Below are 15,658 nucleotides of genomic sequence, written 5' to 3' on the forward strand. Positions count from 1 at the left end.
TTTGGTTTTTTTTTTGTTGTTTGTTTGGTTTTTTTCAGGCGCAGAGCCCCACTGTGTAGGATTATTATAACTGGCCTGCAAACAGTGACACGGTAGCAACCTGCCTGCTTGGTCCATGGGGGCTCCTCCCAGGCTTGTGCTTGTATACCAAGTTCATTCTTCACCAGCCAGCAGGGTCTAGAGTCCATCCTACTGCCCTTAGCTTGCCTAGATATAGGGCATCTCCAGGCAGGCCCCCCTCCAGCTGGGCTCCTGACACCTCGACTATCCCCCTAAGCCGGGACCCCAAGGCTGCTCATCACACACTCAGGCCCCTGCCTTGGGCTGCAGGGAGGAGAGTCCAGAGCAGCCTCCGTCTGACTCTCCAATGGGTTTGCCATCCCTCCTCTGGGAGGACAGACCCCAGAACTCTCTCTCCTCTGGGGTCTCCGAGGCGGTCCCAGAACGACAGAGAAAACAGCCATCCAGAGAAGGCAAGGGGTCAAATATAACCCTCGGCAGCCATGGATTTAGAGTTTTCATAAATCAGTTCATCAGGATTCCAGATCGGTGCCTCACTTGCTGAAGAAACTGAGTAAAAGCAGAACTGAGCCAGCACCCCCCTTCCGGAAGCCCCCTGAGAGATGGTGCGGGAAAGGATACTGAAGCTCCTGTCAGTGACAGCCAGGTGCCAGAGGTTGATGCGCAGGTCATCCGCCCACATGTACGTCTCACAGTCGCTGTTGACGGAGATGGAGTTGATGTGGTAGGTGTGGCCGTTGGCGAAACCCTCCGTGGGCTCACCTCCACCATCAGATCCATGGGCTTCAGCACAGGCACCTGCAGTGACGTCACCGTGGACAAGTCCTTAAGCTTCCCTTCTTCATCTTTCAGGTTATATCCCTCAGGCCTTTTATCTCGTTCCGTGATCTTCCATAGTTTGATAGTTTTATCGTTGGTGGACAGCAGGGAGTGGGCGGCATTGTGCTGCGGAAGCCACTTGATCTTGTTGATTTTCTCCTCTATCTCCAGACTCTTGAGATAATCGAACTCAGGCTCATGGCTCTGGAAGGTGCTGTAGACGTCATACTCGCCTTGGCTGTGAGGCACATTTTTACTCTCCGGTTCCCGCTGGAAGATGACCACACGGCCACCCTGGTCGCCTGTGGCCAGCAGCTCTCCGGTATGGTTGAACTCAACAGTAAGATGATATCGGCTTCAGTCACATAGCTGTGGTCCCGCAGGAAGCTGTGGTTAATTTTCCGCGTGTCCGTGTCCTCGCCCATTGAAGGCCGTGCCCGGTGCCCTGGGCATGCCCCGCCGCTGCACACCGATGCAATCCGCAGAGGTCGCTCCGGGCGCGCGGTCCATGCCGCCGCAGCCTAGCAGGGGCGCGGCCGCCAGGGCCCCAGAGGCCGGGCATCGCGGCTGGGGGCGGCCTGGGACGGGCGGGGCGACCGGGGCGGGCGCAGCGGTCAGGCGAGCGAGCGGCAGGCGGCGGCGGCCGCGGGTGGGGGCGGGCCAGGGCCCGGGCGCTCATCCCGGCAGGTGCGCGCTGCGTCGTGCGCCCGGCAGCAGCGGCGGCGGCGGCGGCGGCGGCGGGGGCAGTGGCGGCCTGGTGCCCGGGCGCCTGGCTGCGCGGCGGGGGGAGGGTACCCCGCGGCGCTGCGCCCACCGAGCCAGGACCGAGCCGGGCTGCGCGGGCTGGGGCCGCCGCCGCCGCCGCCGCCGCTGCTCCGCAGGCCCCTCCCTCGCGCCGCCCGCTCCTCCCCATCCAGATTATTTGTTATCTTATGATCCTAATGATATATTTTAAATATATTGACCCACAAGATCTGTTACTTCAGGAATATATATTTGGAAGTTCTCACATTTTTAAATATTATAGTGGCATATACTTTCCCCAAATTCAATTTTTTTAAATATAATTTTTTATTTTTTATAAGCATATAATTTATCCCCAGGGGTACAGGTCTGTGAATCACCAGGTTTACACACTTCACAGCACTCACCAAAGCACATACCCTCCCCAATGTCCATAATCCCACCCCCTTCTCCCAAAGCCCCTCCCCCCAGCAACCCTCAGTTTGTTGTGTGAGATTAAGAGTCACTTATGGTTTGTCTCCCTCCCAATCCCATCTTCTTTCATTTATTCTTCTCGTACCCACTTAAGCCCCCATGTTGCAACACCACTTCCTCATATCAGGGAGATCATATGATAGTTGTCTTTCTCCGCCTGACTTATTTCGCTAAGCATGATACGCTCTAGTTCCATCCATGTTGTCGCAAATGGCAAGATTTCATTTCTTTTGATGGCTGCATAGTATTCCATTGTGTATATATACCACATCTTCTTGATCCATTCATCTGTTGATGGACATCTAGGTTCTTTCCATAGTTTGGCTATTGTGGACATTGCTGCTATAAACATTCGAGTACACGTGCCCCTTTGGATCACTACCTTTGTATCTTTAGGTTAAATACCCAATAGTGCAATTGCTGGGTCTTTTTGTTTTTCTACATACAGTATCATGCCATCTCCAAATAGTGAATGTTTTACTTACCTTACCAGTTTGGATACCTTTTATATGTTTTTGTTGTCTGATTGCTGTAGGTAGAACTTCCATTAATATGAAGAATAAAGGTGGTGAATGGACATCCTTGTCTTGTTTCATAGCTTGCCTTTTGCTTTTGTTGTGGTTTTCTCTGCTGCATAGAGCTTTTTCTTTTTTAATTTTTTAGAAAAGATTTTTTTTAAGTAATCTCTATCCCCAAAATGAGGCTCAAACCTACAAACCCAAGATCAAGAGTTTCATGCTTTACTGACCAAGCCAGCAAAGCACCCTTGCATAGAGTTTTTTAGTGTGATGCTGTCCCATACATGTATTTTTCATTCATTGCCTTTGTTTTTGGTATTAAAAAAAAAGTCATTGCCAAGACATTAAAGAGTATATAAAATATACTTCTTATATTTTCTTCCATGAATTTTGTTGTTTAAGGTCTTACCTTCAAGTCCTCAATATATTTTGAATTGATTTTTGTGTACTATGAAAGGAGTCTAGTTTCATTCTTTTGCATGTGGATATATAGTTTCCCAAGTATCATTTTTTGAAGAGACCATTTTTCCCTATTTTATATTCTTGATGTTTTGTCAAAAGTTAGTTGACTTTAACTGTATGGGCTTATTTCTAGGATCTCTTTTCTGTTTACTTAAATGCCTGTTTTATGAACAATACTACACTGTGTGATTACTATAGCTTTATTACTACATATAGTTTAAAATCAGAAAGTATGATGTCTCCAGCTTTGTTCTTTCTCTTGATTGCTTTGGCTATTCACAATCTTTTCACCTCCTTAGTTAAATATAGTTTTAAGAATTTTATTGTGTTTGATGTTATTGTTAATGGATTTTTAATTTCTTTTTCAGGTAATTTGTTGTTATTGTATAGAAACACTACTGATATCAGTATGTTGATATTGTATCCTGCAACTTTCCTGAATTTGTTAATTACATCTAACAGTTTTTTGGTGGAATGTTTAGGATTTTCCATATATAAAATCATGTCATCTGCAAATAGACAGAACTTACTTTTTCCTTCTGATTTAGAAAACTTTTAGTTTTTTTTTTTCCTTGCCAGATTGCACTGAGTTGGTGTGGTAAGAGTGGGCATCCTTGTCTTGTTCCTGATATTAGAGGAAAAGCTGTTAAGCTTTTGTCATTCAGTATGAAATATGGGTGCTTATCCAGTATGGCTTTTATTATTATGTTGTGGTATGTTTCTTTATCTAGTTTGTTGAGGGCGTTTATCATGAATGGATGTTGAATTCTGTCAATAGCTTTTTATGAATCTACTGAGATTATCATATGATTTTTATCTTTTATTCTATTATAGATGTTATATATTATTATTATTATGTCCTTCTTCTTATGATTGTTCTTATTATTATGTTTTTTATTGATTTGTATATATTGAACCAACCCTGTATCACAAGGATGTATCCTGCCTGATCATAGTGTATGGTACTTTTATTGTGATTTGAATTTTGTTTGCTAATATTTATTGTGAATTTTTCATCTATGTTCAGAGAAGATATTGCTCTGTGGCTTTTTGTTTTGTTTTGTTTTGTTTTCCCTTGTAGTGTCTCTTTTTTAAAAAGATTTTATTTATTTATTTGACAGAGAGAGATCACAAGTAGGCAGAGAGGAAGGCAGAGAGAGAGGAGGGGAAGCAGGTTCCCCGCTGAGCAGAGCGCCCAATGCGGGGCTCGATCCCAGAACCCCCGGACCATGACCTGAGCCGAAGACAGAGGCTTTAACCCACTGAGCCACCCAGGCACCCACCTTGTAGTGTCTTTATCTGGCTTTGGTATCAGGACAATGCTGGCCATGGAAAATGAATTTGGGAGTGTTCTTTCCTCTTCAGTTTTTTGGAAGAGTTTGATAAGGATTGATGTTAATGCTTCTTTATTTTTTTTTTAGCTTTTTCAAATCATTTTAATAACCTAGCAGTGATTCAAATTAGGGAAAGAAAATTCAAACTTGTTTCCTTAAGAGGGAGGCTACCATAACTGCTCTGCACAAGCACGATCAAGGGAAACGATGAAACCGGATTCCAAACAGCAAGGGTGGTAAGAAGGCTTCAAGGCTCACAGTTTGAAGAGCTTGGTTTGGGAAAGTCTCTGAGGGGTAGCAGAAGAAACGTGAAGCTTAAGAGACCCTCAGAGGACAGGGCGCTGTTGCTGGGTCATGAGCACCTTGAAGCATTTCTTGATGGTGATTCGGTGTCGAGAATATTTGTCATCTGGGGAGAACAGAGCAGGATGCGCCGAGCAGGTCTGTTGTCTCACAGGGTCAAGCTTCTTCAGAGTATAGACTTGGTCTCCCTGCTCATTGAGGTACTACTGGAGAAACATGACAACGCTGAAAGGAGATGTTCCCAATGCTTCTTTAATGTTTGGTAGAATTCAACCAATATAATTATCTGGTGCTGGTCTTCTTGTCATTGAGAGGTTTTTGATTAATGATTCAGTGTCTTTATTCATTCTTGGTGTGTTCATATTTTCTATTTCTTCATGATTCAGTCTTTATAGGTTATATGTTTCTATGAATTTATATATTTCTTTTTGGTTTCCAATTATTGCCATATAATGGTTCATAGTAATCTGTTATGATATTTGTATAGTTGTGGTGTCAGTTATGTCTCCTTTTTCATTCTGATTTTATTTAATTGTTTTTTTTCTGTTTGAGTAGAGTTACCACAATGTTCCATTAGTTTCAGGTGTACAATGTCATTCAATTTCTCTATACGTTATGCTATGCTCACCACAAATGTCGCTACCATGTTTTTTTTAAACCACTCAAAAAAGAAAAGATTATTTATTTATTTGAGAGAGAGAGAGAGAGAACCCAAGCCAAGAGAAAGGGGCAGAGGGAGAGAGGGAGGGAGATTCCCTGCTGAGAAGGGACCCAATGCAGGTCTCAGTCCCAGGACCCTGAGATCATGATCTGAGGTGAAGACAGAGGCTTAACTGATCAAGTCACTTTGGTGCTCCTGTAGTTTTCATGTTTAACTATACAATGCATAAAATTCTATTTTCCCTATGCTGTGGCTTTTATTTCCATGACTTATTTGTTCCATAGCTAGAAGTTTATATCTTCCACTCCCCTTCATACGTTTTTGCCCATCCCTTCACTCCTACTGCCCTGGCAGCCATCAGGTTATTCTCTGTATTTATAGGTTTAATTCTGCATTTTTTCTGTTTATTCATTTGAGATTTTTAGATCCCATATATGTCTTTCTCAGTATGACTTAATTCACTGGGCATATTACCATCCAGGTCCATCCATTTTGTTGTATATGGCAGGATCTCATCCTTTTTAAGGCTGCATAAAATTCCATTTTCTTTCTTTCTTCCTCCCTCCCTTTCTTTCTTCCTCCCTCCCTTCCTTCCTTCTTCTCTTCTTTCCTCCCTCCCTCCCTCCCTCTCTTTCTTTCTTCCTTCCCTCCTTTCTCCCTTCCTTTCTTTTATGTTTTGTTAGTCACCATGCAGTCCATCATTAGTTTCGATTTGGTGTTCCATGATACACTGTTTGTGTATAACACCCATTGTCCTCCTTAATACCCATCACCATCCCCTCACCCTCCTCTCCTCTAAAACCCTCAGTTTGTTCCATTTTCTATTTCTTCCCTATCCATTTGTCTACTGATAGAAATGTAGGATGCTTTCATATCTTGGCTATTGTCAATAGTGCTGTAATAAATATAGGGATGTATATGTTCAAAATTAGCATTTTCATTTTCTTGGGTAAATAGTCGTGTAATTACTGGGTCATATGGTATTTCTATTTATAATTTTTTGTGGAACCTCCATATTGTTTTCCACAGTGTCTGTAGCAGCGTGCACTCTCACCAACACTGCACAAGAATTCCTTTTTTTTTTTTTTTTCACATCCTTGCCAACACTTGGTATTGCTTGTGGTTTTGATTATAGCAATTCTGACAAGTATAAGATGATATGTCATTGTTATTTTGATTTGCATTTCCCTGATGATGAGTGATGTTGAGCATCTTTTCATGATCTTTGGTCATCTGTATGTCTTCTTTGAAAAACTTCTTTTCAAGTCTTTTGCCCATTTTGAAACTGGAATTTTTTTAAGTGTTGAGTTATAGAAGTTCAATATGTATTTTAGATATTAACCGTTTATTGGATATGTCGCTTGGAAATATCTTCTCTTATTCTGTAGGTTGTCTTTTTGCTTTGTTTATGGTTTACTTTGCTGTACAAAAGCTCTTTATTTTGATGTAGTCCCATGAGTTTATTTTTGCTTTTGTTTCCCTTGCCCTAGGGAACATATCTAAAACATATCTAAAAAAATGTTGATATGACTGATATCAGAGAAGTAACTGCCTGTGTTTTTTCTAGGATTTTTATGGTTTCAGGTTTCATATCTAGGTCTTTAAGCCATTCTGAGTTTATTTTTGTGTATGGTTTTGGAAGGTGGTCCATTTTTATTCTCTTATATGGCTGTCCTGTTTTCCTATACCATTTATTTAAGAGACTGTCTTTTCCCCATTTTGTAGTCTTGCCTCCTTTAATTGAGCTAATGAGTATAGGCCTATTTCTTAGCTCTCTTCTGTTCCACTGATGTTTTTGTGACAGTACCATAATGTTTTGATTATGGAAATCTGGTATGGTGATATCTCCAGCTTTGTTTTTCTTTCTCAAGATTGCTATGTCTATTTGAGATATTTTTGACCAAGAAAAAAAAGAGAAAGGACCCAAATAAACAAAAACAGAAATGGAAGAGGAAAAGTAACAACTGATACCACATAAATACAAAGTATTATAAGAGAATACTGTGAAAAATAATATGCCAACAATTTGGAAATGGATAAAATCCTAGGAACATATAATCTTCCAAAACTGGATCAGGAAGGAATAGAAGATCATTTCTGATTTTATTTATTTGAGTCTTCTTCTCTTTTCTTCTAATGTAGCTGAAGTTTTGTTTAGATTTTTTATTCTTGTTTTTTTTTTTGAAAGATTTAACTTATTTTACAGAGAGAGATCAGAAGTATACAGAGATGCAGGCAGAGAGAGAGAGAGGGAAGCAGGCTCCATGCCAAGCAGAGAGCCTGATGCTGGACTTGATCCCAGGACCCTGAGATCATGACCTGAGCTGAAGGCAGTGGCCCAACCCACTGAGCCACCCAGGAACCCAGTTTTTTTTTTTTTTTTTTTTTTTTTTACAGAGAAAGATGACAAGCAGGCAGAGAGGCAGTCAGAGAGCAGGGGTGGGGGCAGGGGGGACAGGAGCAGACTCCCTGCTGAGCAGAGGGCTGGATGCAAGGCTTGATCCCAGGACCTTAGGATCATGATCTGAGTGGAAGGCAGATGTCTAACCCACTGAGCCACCGAGGTGCCCCTATTTTAGTTTTGTTAATCTTCTTTATTATATTTCTTGTCTCTGTTTTATTTATTTCTGCTCTGGTATTTACTATTGCCCATTTTACCCCAACATTTATTCACTTGTTGGTTTTCTGTCTGGATGGTTTATCTACTATTGAAAATAGGGTATTAAAGTCTTCCACTCTTATGGTATTGTCTGTTTCTCTCTTCAGACTTTTTAAAAAAGATTTATTTACTTTTTTAAGATTTTATTTACTTATTTATTTTACAGACAGAGATTACAAGTAGGCAGAGAGGCAGACAGAGAGAGGAGGAAGCAGGCTCCCTGCTGAGCAGACAGCCTGATGCGAGGCTCTATCCCAGGACCTGAGATCATGACCTGAGCTGAAGGCAGAGGCTTTAACCCACTGAGTCACCCAGGTGCCCCAAGATTTATTTATTTTAGAGAGATTGCATGGGGTAGGGGCAAAGGCAGAGGGGACGGGGGTCTTAAGCAGGCTCTGCATTGAGTACAGATCCTGATGCGGGGATCCATCTCATGACCCTGATCATGACCTATGCCAAAACCCAAATCTGGATGCTCTACCAACTGTGCCAGCCAGGTGCCCCTCTCTTCAGATCTAGTAGTATTTGCTTAATATATTTCAGTGCTCTCATGTTGGATGCATATATGTATTTATGATTGTTGTATCTTCTTGATCAGTAGATTCTTGCATCATTCTATGATGGCCTTCTTTGTCTTTTGTTACTATTTTTGGCTTAAAGTCTCTTTTGACTAATGTAAGTAAAGCTACTCCTGCTCTCTTTTGGTTTCCACTTGCATGGAATATCTTTTTCCATCCATTCACTTTTAGCGTATGTGTATTAAAGCTGAGGTGAGTCTTTTGTAGGAAGCATATATGTGGTTCTTATATATTTTATCTGTTCAGCCACTCTGTGTTTTGTTCCTGGAAGAATTCAGTGCATTTTCATTTACAGTAATTATTGATAGGTAAAGACTTACTTATGCCATCTCATTGTTTCCTAGCTGTTTTATAGTTCCCTTATACTTTTCTTTGTCTTTGACTTCCTTCCTTTCTGAATTGATAATTTTCTATAGTGGAAGCTTTTTTTTTTTAAGATTTTTATTTATTTATTTGATAGACAGAGAGAGATCACAAGTAGGCAGAGACGCAGGCAGAGAGAGAGGGGGAAGCAGGCTCCCCGCTGAGCAGAGAGTCCGATGTGGGGCTTGATCCCAGGACCCTGAGATCATGACCTGAGCCGAAGGCAGAGGCTTAAACCACTGAGCCACCCAGGCGCCCCAATAGTGGAAGCTTTGATTCTCTTTTACGTATCATTTGTGAATTTATCATAGGTTTCTGCTTTTTGCTTACCATTGGGCTTACAAGAAACTTCTATATGTATAGCAGTCTATTTCATACTGATAACAATTAAACTTCAATCACATGTGAAAACTCTACACTTTTGCTCCCCTTTTGTATTTTTAAGGTCACAGTTTACTTCTTTTTATATTGGGTATCCATTAATAAATCATTGTAGCTGTAGTTTTTTATTTCATTTCATTTTATTTTTTTAGTGTCCCAAAATTCATGGTTTATGCACCATACCCAGTGCTCCAGGCAATACGTAGCTCTAGTTATTTTTAAAAACTTTTGTCCTTTAACTGTTAAACTAGAGTTAAATGGTTAACATACCAGTGTTGTGTATTTATGTGCTTTCATGCTGCTAATGATCATACATTCACTTCAGTTTCAAGTACTCCTTTCAGCATTTCTTCTAAGGCAGTTCTAGTGGTAGTGAGCTCCATCAGCTTTTGTTTTTTAGGCTAAGTCTTCATTTTGCCTTCCTTTCTGAAGGCAACTTTGCCAGGTTAAGTATTATTGGTTAGCAGTTTCTTTCTCACAGGATTTTGAATATATCATCCCATTCTCTCCTGGCCTGCAAGGTCCCTGCTCAGAAATCTGCTGTAGCCTTATGCGGCTTACCATGTATGATAGAGTTTTTTCCTCTTCTTGCTTTTGAAATTTCTTTCTTTGTCTTTGATTTAGTGAGTTACATTATAACACATCTTGTAGATCATTTTGGGTTGAAATTTTGTGGTGACTTATTATTACCTTCATTAACTTGGATCTCCAAATCTCTCCTCCCAGGTTTGGGAAGTTCTCAGCCATTATTTCTTTAACTAAGCTCTTTACCACATTTCTCTCTCCTCCTTCTGGGACTCCAGTGATCCTTACATTGTTTTTTGCTTTGTTTTGTTTGGATGGTGCCCCATAATTTTCATAGGTTTTCTTTATTCTTTTTCATTCTTTTCCTTTTTGCTCCCCTATTTGGATAATTTCAGTTAATCTCTCTTTTATGTCACTGATTCCTTATGCTGCTTTGTCAAGTCTGATATTGTAGCTCTCTATTGAACTATTCAGTTACTGTATTCTTCAGGTCCAAAATTTCTCCTTGGTGTTTTTAAAAAATGTTTTCTCGTTTCTGAGCTTTCCATTTTTTTCTTGTATTGTCTTCCCAATTTTGTTGTTTATATGTGTTTTTTTTTTAATAGTTTCCTGAACATCTTTAGAACAACTGTTTTGAATTATTTGTTGTGCAATTCTTGGATCTCCATTTCTTTGGGACCGGTTACAGGACATTTACTCTATTCCTTTGGTGGAGTCATGTTTTCCTAATTTTTTGTGATTTCAATAGCCTTTTGAAGTAGTCACCTGAACTTTATGGCCTGACTTGGGTAATATAGGACTTTGACCTCAGAGGGGAGCATGCTGATGCAGGGCACCAAGTTGGGGTGTGGGTGGCATGGTTCTCTTTGGCTAAGGCCACGAGGGTCCACAGCATTGACAACACTGTTGTCCTTGGTAAGCCTTGAAGGGATCCATAGTGGTTTCAAGGGCACCTGGGGTCCTCAGTGACACTTCCTGGTACAATGGTTAGGGACCAGGCATGTAGTGGTGGTGGCCAGAACTTGTGGTGGCATACTTGGCTGCAGAGTCCAGATGCAGGTGCCTGTGTCATGTCATGTATCAGTTGGGCATGTCATGCAGTGGTGAGGTCATGGAAGGCAGCAAAGGACAGGCCCAGCTACAGGCTCACTGGCATGCACTACTGTGGCTGTTGGGTATTACCATGGGTGTACAGCAATGTAGACTCTTGACAGGATTCAAACCTGGGATGTGTGGGTGCACAGCTGGTGGGGCTAGTGACAGAAGACAGGGCCTAATCCAGGCCCACAAGCAATTATAGAATCCCTGGCTTTTGGTGTGCACCCCTATGCCTCCACAATCATACTCCAAGGCCTGAAAACGTCAGCAGAGGCCAGTGACAATTATCAGGCTTGTCAGGGTTGCAGTGTGCAAGTGCACAGCTAGATAGGCTGGCCCTAAGTGCACACATGTTGGTGGGGTCAGTGTCGGGGGTCTAGACTGGCATCTTACACTTGTGCAACAACAGAGGCCTGGGCTGCCTGCTGGTGCAGTTTCCAGGCTCTTTTCACAGCCAAAGAGGAGAATTAATGGGAAGAGACATTACTTCCATGGAGGCTAAGCTGGCAATTGATTTTTTCACTGGCTAAACCTGCCTGGCTTCTCTGCAGTGGGTCCTGCTATGTGGCTGCTATTAGTAGCTACTGTGTTTTTTCTTGTTCCTAGTCAGCTCTGTATATCTTACTTTTGTTGGTCTCTGGGTGGGGTAAAACTGAATCGGGATCTTTGTGTAGTACCCTGAAAGCCTGGAGAAGCTGGTCACTCACTCTGCTTTTCCTTTTTTGGTAAGTGGAACTCTCTCTGGCTGGGGCCCTTGGCACTGAGCAGTTCCAACTTGAGGGGTGAGATGATGCAGGCAAAATGAAAAGTTCTTCTTTTCTTGTGTAATTTTCTCAAGTGTTTTTGCTTTACTGTGTTACTAAAATTTCTTAAGAGGACTCCTGAGCTCTCCCAGAGCCATTTATATTCATGGATAGCTTTTTGATTATTGATCTTTGTGCAGGGATGGAGGTCTCCTACATTGATATTTTGGTGATGTCACTCCCAACTTTCCCAGATTTTTAAATTCAGTCCAAAATTTGTGAATCATTGTGCTACATAGTAACAGAGGGAGAAGTCAAGAACCATGTTTTATTGATCCATAGTTAGCACAATTCCTTATATTGACAGTCATTAAAAATTTACATTATTTACTTATTATCACTGTTACCATTATAATTAATTTTGGAAATTAAAGCTATACTATTTTTATTATTTCCTTTATCAAGCTCTAGAAGGCCATACCACAGTCTGAGGAGTCATCAGTGGCATCGCTGTCCATCAAAGTCAGCTAGCTTATCACCAGACCATCTCAGAAGAGCAAGAGAGGCCCCTGCAGAGCATCTATTTGACTCATGTTGACCCATTAAGAGTACAGTACAAGACTCACAGCATGGGGATGTCTGCTGGAGATCCCACTAAAGTGGAGGCCTTGGCAAACACCATTGGAAGAAATAAGCAACAGGGGACTCCTGTTCTGAAGGTGGGTCAGTGAAAGGCAGCAGTGGCCACACCGAATCTGCATTGGGAATAGTGGGCCTCATTAAGCTACACTATTTAAAGATCCTTCCATATTTGCACTATTTAGACAGTGCCAGCAGCATAAACACTAAGAGTTTGAATCTGTCCATTCCAGCAAGACTGGAGGCTTGCAAAGAGTCCCAAGAATTTATCAGGGGAGCTAGGGTTAACAATTTTAGATTTGGGGGGAACCAATGTTCATGTTGTCATCAGATGGTTGAAGCAGTAATCTTACGAAGCTAAATGAAACATTTCTACCATCTATAGGTTCAAGGAAGTCCCCATAGCTCCCAATGGAAGACATGGCCAAAGAATTTGGATAGATCCTTAATTGGCCATACTTTTATGAAGGTTTGAAAACAACTCCCATAGGTTATCTAAAGTATGGTTTGGTCAAAAGAATCTCAAGACTTATTTAAAAATTCTTCAGTTGTAGCACAAAAGTAAAAGGGGAAAGTGCAAAGATCTGAGGTAACAAAGAAATATATTTAAAAAAATCAAATATATGGATATATAGTAGAAAATGAAATTGTAAACTAGATCATACAGGGTGCTTTGTAGACTATCTTTAAAAATTTGTGTTTTAAGTATGATAGGACATCACTCAAAGATTATTTTAAGATTTTATTTATTTATTTGAGAGGGAGAGAGAGAGAGAGATCATGAGAGCACAAGCAGAAAGGAGAGTGAGAAGCAGGAAGCCAGAAGTGTGGCTCCATCCCAGGACCCTGGGATCATGACTTGAGCTGAAGTTACACTCTTAATTGACTAAGCCACCCAGTCGCCTGTCATTGAAAGATTTTAAGCAATAGAGTGGCATTATATGAATTTATGTTTTCAAACTTTGCCTTTTGGAACATAAGGAGGCCAGAATGTAAAGTGAAAGATCTTTTAGAAGACAATTGGAATTTTCCAGGTAAGGTATGTTAATAGCTTGGACTAGGGTAGAGATAAGATATCTTTTCAGGTCTGAGTCAACTAGACAGTGCTAGATTGGACTGGGAGGCCCAGGAAAGGGGGAATCAAAGATGACTCCTAGGTTGGGGCTTGAATAGCTGAATATGTAATGGTATCATTTGCTGAGGTGGTGAGGAATAGAAAGGAACATATTGAAATGGGAAAGGGAAAAAGAAAGGGAGTGTTCCATTAGGGACGTAGGAAATTTGAAATGCTCGATAGACAGCCAGTTGGGGGTGTTGAGTAGTTTGGTCCATGAGACTGGAACTTGGATGAAAGTCTGACCCAGAAATATAAGTCAGCGTCTGTATATGGTCTTCCAAGCTATGCAACTAGATGAAGTCATTTGCAGAGAATTTGTATAGGGAAGAGGACCCGACCTGAGCCCTGAATCCCTGAAGCCCCGAAACATTCATTGTTTCAGCAGTAGGGAAGCCAGCCAAGGAGCCAGGAAGAAATTTTCCAAAAGGGAGGAGGAAACCAGGACTATGTGGTGGCAGAAAGACAGTGGGGTCAACATTGAATACAGTTGAGGGCAAGAAAGTCCCCATTGAATCTGGTAACCAGGAGGGTAAAAGCAGTTTCAGTGGCTTGTTGGGGAAAGCTAAGGAGCGACAAGGGAGATGAAGAAGAGACAGTGGGGTTGGAGGCAGGCCCGTGCCTCTCTCCTCTCCTTCAGGACGCTTACAGAAGAGGGAGGGCTGGTTTACCCATCAGTGGAGGGAAGGGAATTTCAAATTATTACTTCAACTGCTTTTCTTACTAAGTGATGGGGAGATGACTCAATTTTTTTTTTAATCCATACATTGTTAAACATTGAATGGGGCTGTGTATGTGCATATACGGCATGTTGTACATCATGCTGAGTTTGATTTAGTTTGACCAAATATTCTTTTAACTTTAAAATGTATCTTTATAGACTTCACCATGACAGTAAACATCTATTTAGTGCCTGCTGAGATTTCTTCTAGTTCAGCTAATGCTCTAAATTGAAATTGATCATAGCCCCATCTTGTGAACTTGTTTAGCGAGTGAAGGTACAACTGTGTCCTGTTCTCTGTTCTCTATCACTCTCTCTGGAAGACAGTCAAGGCTTTAGTGAGCTTACTGGCTATCTGGTAAATGAAGACAAATCCAAACATTTGGCCACTTTGCTTTATTTTTGTTTGGCTTATAATTTCAGTGATTCTATGTTAAACCCATAATTTTGTGGGAGAAATAGAGACTCCTGAGCTAACAGTGATACAGTGTGAAATCCAGACTCATTCCAATGTCAGGAGGCTGTAGCAGTTTCTAGGAAGTGTCAGAATTCTAATCATCCCTTGGTTTCTGAAGGTAGAAGCAGGAGGTGTGGCCCTTCCATGACACAGTCAGTTAGGGAATTTTCTGATTGTGTAAATGATTGAAACTTTTATAGAAAAATTTTAGAGATTAAAATTAGAAAATAGAAATCATTCACCATCCAATCACTTGAAGACAGTTGTTATTATCATTTTTGTATATTCTGTTTTGGAGCATAGGATTTTGGTGCTTATTTTTAAAGCCATTGAAATCATTATATAGAGAGAGCTATGTGTTTGATTAAGGTTTGAGGGCTTTGAGGTTATGTAGGAAGTTAGAGATAATCTATCCATTTCTGTTTGTGAATCAGGAACACAATGATATTCAGACTGGTTTCTCTAAAGCCAGGCCATGAGGATTCATATCCTTAGGAGTTTACAGTGGCCTATTTTGTGCAGTGAGATTGTAATAAGTTTTTGCTTTCTAACTTCTCATGGACCCTGGCAAACACTTAAAGTCTTAGGCAACCTGAGATTTTGACTTTGATGAGTCACTGTGATTTATGGCCACTCTGACCACAGGGAAGTGGTTGTTTTAGATGTTGGTCTTGAACTAACTGGTGGGTGGTCATGGTGCCTAGCAGGGGCTGGCTTTAGAATTTGAATTATGACAGCTTTATTTTGAATGACACTGGTATTTAATAGCTTTACATGGTCTCACTGCCTGCAGACAGGGGGCCATCAGAACCTCAGTAACAAGTGCATCTGAGGCAAGGATTCACTCAAAAGGACAAGAGCATCTTGATTGGGGATAATTATTTGCTGCTTTTACAATCTGATCTTCAACCAGGACCACAGGCCAAGAATTTAATGCAGCTAATCAAGTGTATGAGCTTGATAACTAGCAAGCAAAGGGCTTGTGCAGGTGTGGGTTGGCTGCTCTCCTTTTGTGCTTTTTTTTCCCCTTTAGATTGTATTTGC

The 15,658-nt window shown here is 41.3% G+C and overlaps 1 pseudogene across 1 annotated transcript; it reads right to left on the reverse strand.

Annotated features, from left to right (window-relative positions):
* Positions 1-4,538: 4,538 nt before the first annotated feature.
* Positions 4,539-4,893, reverse strand: LOC309857843 (H/ACA ribonucleoprotein complex subunit 3 pseudogene; annotated as a pseudogene). The gene has a single exon. The product of its transcript is annotated as an H/ACA ribonucleoprotein complex subunit 3 pseudogene (transcript).
* Positions 4,894-15,658: the final 10,765 nt, after the last annotated feature.

Source organism: Mustela nivalis (genome assembly GCF_964662115.1).
Source record: "Mustela nivalis genome assembly, contig: HAP1_SCAFFOLD_1432, whole genome shotgun sequence".
In the NCBI taxonomy this organism is placed as follows: domain Eukaryota; kingdom Metazoa; phylum Chordata; class Mammalia; order Carnivora; family Mustelidae; genus Mustela; species Mustela nivalis.